Source organism: Nelumbo nucifera, chromosome 4, assembly GCF_055504915.1.
Source record: "Nelumbo nucifera cultivar China Antique chromosome 4, China Antique-T2T, whole genome shotgun sequence".
Lineage (NCBI taxonomy): Eukaryota > Viridiplantae > Streptophyta > Magnoliopsida > Proteales > Nelumbonaceae > Nelumbo > Nelumbo nucifera.
The window spans coordinates 443606-449203 of record NC_142652.1 but is presented as its reverse complement, the minus strand read 5'-3'; the positions used below and the strand labels follow the sequence as shown (position 1 = coordinate 449203).

The 5598-nt window shown below is 43.3% G+C and overlaps 1 long non-coding RNA gene across 1 annotated transcript; it reads right to left on the bottom strand.

Moving 5' to 3' along the window:
- Positions 1-3189: 3189 nt before the first annotated feature.
- LOC148791957 (uncharacterized) lies at positions 3190-5112 on the bottom strand. Its single transcript, XR_016068637.1, has 3 exons — positions 5036-5112; positions 4796-4952; positions 3190-4421 (listed from the first exon to the last, which is right to left on the bottom strand). It is a non-coding gene; the product is annotated as an uncharacterized LOC148791957 (long non-coding RNA).
- Positions 5113-5598: the final 486 nt, after the last annotated feature.

The window sequence follows — 5598 nt, the reverse complement described above, 5'->3', positions numbered from 1 at the left end:
CTGGTTGGGCCTAAGTTTTATAGAGCTGCGGGCTGGGCCTCGGCCAGAAAATTAAGGCCTCACCTAAACTTGGGTTTGGGTTGGTTGACATCTCTGGTGGAGTGCTCTTGGTAGTCAATGCCGGTGGTTGATTCATCATTGAAAGTGTGAAGCCTTTGGGCCGGGGAACCTCCTGCCGAAATTGTTTCTCTTCATCGCCCACTCTTCCCTCCAACAGCGCCAACTGAAAGACCTTAGTGAGTGAAGAAAGCTCAAATCTCCACGCCTGCTTGCACCTTCGGTTTGAGCCCTGCCACGAAGCATCCAATTAGGAAGTCCTCGCTCAAGCCTTTAATCCTGCTTGATAGGAGCTGAAATTGGTCGAGGTATTACTGTATTAACCCTGATTGGTTGATCTTCGCCAACCTCCCTGCCACGTTTGCTCGCTGGAGCCTATTATACCTTCTATGCAACGCAAAGGATCGAATCTTAGTAGGTATAAATACAACCGTAAGGAGATATCGGGGATGAGGAAAAACTGTAATTTCTTATTCTGATATCGCAGTATTTATAATTACAACAAAGGTGATCGGTTGTGGTGTAACAACCCTGCAACCGACTAAGTACAAGTGGGCCACATGGCTAAACTGCACGTGGGCCCAAGATTAATCTTAACACCCCCCCTTCAATTTGGAGCGTCAAAAAGCGTTAAGACACCCAATTTGGAGCAGAGATGATGAAATTTTTTTGTGGGAAGAGCCTTTGTGAGGAGATCAGCTGGCTGAGAAGAGCTCGATAAGTGATGAATCTATAAGGAGCCATTTTGCACTTGTTCATGAATGAAATGACAGTCAATTTCAATGTGTTTCGTTCTTTCATGAAAAACTGGATTGGTTGCTATGTGAAGTGTTGTCGTGTTGTCGTGCTGTCACAGTGCAGTTGCATAGGTGACGAAAGTTGAATGGTGAGATCAACTAAGAGATGTCGAAGCCAAACTAATTCGGCTATGACAGAGACCATTGCTCGGTATTCTACTTCTTCCGAGGAACGAGAGACTGTCAGCTGCTTCTTGGTTTTCTAAGATAGAGGAGACGAGACGAGCAAGGTGATGTAGCTAGTGGTTGATCATCAGGTGACAGGGCAACTAGCCCAGTCAGAATCAAAGTATCCATTGAGAAAAAATGTTGCTATTGCTCGGAAGATATATGACATGCAATAGAGTGCCTTTGAGATACCGAACAACGCATAAGGCAGCATCAAGATGCTCTTGACAAGGCTCATGTATATGTTGACTGAGACAATTTACAACAAACGAGAGATCGGGCCTAGTTATTGTGAGGTAAACTAAATGGTCCATGAGTCTGCGATAAGATGAAGGGTCAACCACGATGGGGCTGGAAGGGTCATCAAAATGGTGTTGGGCCTCCATGGGTGTTGGTGATGGTTTGTAGTCTTGCATCCCGGTGTCATTGAGAATATTAGTGATGTATTTATGTTGACTGAGAAATATGCCATCAACCAAACGATGGACTTCGAGTCCCAAAAAATATTTTTGGGGGCCAAGATCTTTGGTTTTGAACCTATCGTCCATGAACTGCTTGAGAGATGTGATTCATGTAGAATCATTTCCAGTTAGGAGAACATCATCAAAATATATTAGTGCAGCTATGAAGGAGTCACTCGAAGTCAATGTAAAGAGAGAATAGTCAGCATGTGATTGCTTGAAGCCCAAAGAGAGAAGGGCTTGAGTAAGCTTTTCAAACCACATGCGGGATGCCTGTTTGAGGCCATAGAGGGATTTTTGTAATTTTCATACTCTATGTTCTCCTCCTCAAGCAAAACCTTGAGGAATGGTCATATATACTTCCTCATGAATATTACCATGTAGAAAAATATTATTAACATCGAATTGGTGAATTTCCCAATTTCTTATTGCAGCCATTGCCAATAGACACCGCACTGTGACTAATTTTGCTACTAGTGCAAAGGTGTCATGGTAATCCAATCCTTCAGCCTAGGTACATCCTTTAGCCACAAGATGAGCTTTGAACCTCTCGATAGAGCCATCCGCTTTGTATTTAATTTTATACACCCATTTTGAACCAAGTGGACGCTTTCCTGGGGGCAAGTTCACAAGAATCCAAGTATTGTTGTGCTCTAGGACTTAGATTTCATTTGCCATGGTTTGGCGCCATCGGGGATCCCTGTTGGCTTGAGTGAAAGTGGTTGGTTCAGATTCTATATGAGAAGAAACAGCCTAGGTCTAATGTGCCAAAGATGGTGGTAGGTTGATGACATAATCTTAGAGGTGAGTGGGGTTTCTAGTTGTGTGCTTGGATCGGACATTGTGTTGAATGTTATCAACAGTAGACGGCTGGTTGCTGATTATGGATTGGGGATCAACAGATGTTGGATTGGGTAGTAGGATGGGTTGTGTTTAGTCAATTGTGGGCTAGACTTCAGGTTGTGAAGGTGGTGGAATAGGTGTGTCATCAGATGTGGGGTTGGGGGATGGAAAAATGCATGGTTCAGGAATGGTGGTGGGAGATTGTTGGTTCTTGAAAGGGAATTGAGACTCATAGAATATGACATCTCGTGCAATGAATAGTTGGTGTAACTCAAAGTTATATAGTTTGCATCCCTTTTGGCCATAAGGATATCCAACAAAGGCACATCGGATGGCTCTACTAGCAAATTTATCATAAAGTTTGGGGCGGACCTGCACATAACATAGACACCCAAAAGACTTCATGTGATCATAACAGGGTGGTTTTTGGAACAGGACTTCATATGGTGACTTGTTTGAGAGCAAAGGGGTTGGTAAGCGGTTGATAATATAGATCGTGGTTTGTAAGAACTCACCCCAAAATGATATAGGCATGTAGGCATGGAATCGGAGAGCTCTGAAAACTTCTAGTAAATGGCGATGTTCTCGTTCAGCAATACCATTCTATTGCGGCGTGTCGACGCCACTGCGTTGAAGTTCAATCCCTTGTGTGATAAGGAATTATTGCAAGGGGCATGAATGAAATTCAGACCCATTATCTAAACGGAGAACTTGGAGTGTGTGTTCAAACTGTCGAGGCACCATTGCACAAAATAAAAGAAGAAAAGATACAACATCTGATTTATTTCGAAGTAGATAAACCCAAGTACATTTGCTAAAGTCATCAACCAATGTAAGAAAGTATCTGGCTCCACTATGAGATAGTGTCTTATAACCTCTCCAAATGTCGCAATGGAGTAATTGAAATGGCCGAGAAGACATGGACTAGCTGATGGAGAACAAAAGTCGAGTTTGTTTGCTCTGTGGCAAGCGTCACAGCAGTGCTCTAAAGAGAAGTTAATCGCACTCTACGAGTGTGCGGTGAAGTATAACTGTGATGGAGTAAGGCTATGTAAAAAAAAGATTGGCAAAGGCGAAAAAAATGGGTGATGAGAAAGGTTAATCGCACCCTGTGAGCGTGCGACGAAGGAAAGGGATTTGCGATGAGGTTTGGCTCTGATACCATGTAAGGAGGTATCAGGAATGAGGAAAAATTGTAATTTCTTATTCTAATATGACAGTATTTATAATTACAACAGAGGTGGTCGGCTGTGGTATAACAACCCTGCGACCAACTAACTACAAGTGGGCCATGTGGCTAAATTGCACGTGGGCCCAAGACTAATTTTAACAACAACAAAATAAGCACGTTAAATGAGCACTTCAAATTTTTTTACCTGTCCCTTCATCATCAATACCGCTCCACCACCCTTGCCAGCTTGCCTTCATCAACAATACCACTCCACAACAAAATACTCATTCAAACTCTGCCCACATCTACCCATATAACATCACAGCCACACATGGAGAACATCTCATCCTCTTACATAGTATTATGCAGGGGAGATGTTCTCAATTCACGGGAGAGTTATTATGAGCAGGAGATGTCGTCCGGAGTCGCCTTCTAGCCCCAAACTTGCCGTAGCTACCCACTGCTCCTCTGGAGTGTTGAAGTTCAAAATATTGTTCAAGAAGTACGAGCCATCCATCTAGATAATTCCCATTAAATTAAACTTCGGCAACTATTGTAGCATTGGCTTCCAGAGAGTATTAAACTGCGATCCTCCGGTTGACGTCTGCACTTCGACCCCCTTTCCTATGTCGTGGTATCCTTCCGTAGAGGTTCGTCGGCTTCCCTCATCAGGGCGGCCCCCGGTTGCTGACAACACTGCGATCATTCCCCGGATCTCCGCTAGCTGAGCCTGAATGACTTCATGGCTTTTATCCACCTGGTTTAATCTTTCCTCGAGGTTGGCCATCTCCGCTGCCTAGGAAGGATCCGGCTTTGATACCAGAATGGTATCTAACTTTTCCCAAGACCGAGAAGAAGGCTTGTGCTTGCCTCGAGCTAGTGTTCTCACACGGCTTGCAGATGCAGACGTATTGCAGAAGAAATCTAGAAGAAGAAAATAACAGTCGATGACGATTAATTTTAATGAGAGGTTGGGCTTTTTGTAGGCGTTTCCAGAAACAGTCCATAAACATTTCCTATTTTTTTGCTGTTTTTGAAGGGCGTATCAAGAAATAGCCATATGGATGATTCAGTGTCACCTTTCCTTGATATTTGGGTGCCATTGAATCGATCCAATGGTCAAACCACCCTTACTTGCATATTTTGAGATCCAAACTACCCTTCGAGTTGGATACGGCAACAAATAGATCTCAGGCTCGTTGGCGGGGAAAAGAGTGCAGATGGTCTTTGCGGGAAGAAGTAATAGATACGCAAAAAAAAACAAAAAAGAAAAGAAAAGTGAATATGAACTAGCTTACCAAAAGAAAACGGAAAGAATAGAGGGTCTCATGCATGGTCGACGGTGGTCTTACTAGCGCCAACGAATGGGAGAATAGGTAGATCTCAGGGTCGACGACGGGAAGAAAACCATAAATGGTTTGTGAACAGGGAAGACTTGCGAGAAGAAGAATAGATCTGCATAAAAAATGTCAATATGGACAAGCTTACCAGAAGAAAATAGAAATAGTAGAGGGTCTCAAGGTAGATGGCGGTCTTACTAGCATCAACGAACGGGAAAACAATAGACAGCAGTAATTCCTCTCTTCAGATGAAACAATGGCACAGCAAAGTTCTCTTCAAACGCATCAAGGGTGTCTAGAAAAAAGGTATAAGTATTCTAACGAGTTTCGTGGACCGTGATGCATTAGATCAACCACCTTGGGCATCGATGCCATGTCAGCCATGTGTTTCAAAAAATGCCAGGCCATTAGGGAAGCAAGAATTTGTGCTTCCCCCAATGGCTCCAGGCACAAAAATTTAAGCATTTTCCGTTTTTACCGGTTTTTTAATAAATTAATAAACCAAACATTGGTTCAAGGCTCAATAAACGCCCATACCTGGCATAGACTTGGCGGCGTTTTACAAAGAAACGCCCACTTAACCAAGCATGCGCATAGTCAATCGACAGTTACAATAACAAACTATTAGGCTAAAAGCTGTAAAAGGAAAAAGTTGCAACTACTAGTCGGTAGTTATGCATGGGTATTTGATGATCCCGATGTGCAAGAAAGTCCAAGAGCCTTCCTAGACCAAATCACCCACCCCACCACATGATTGTCCC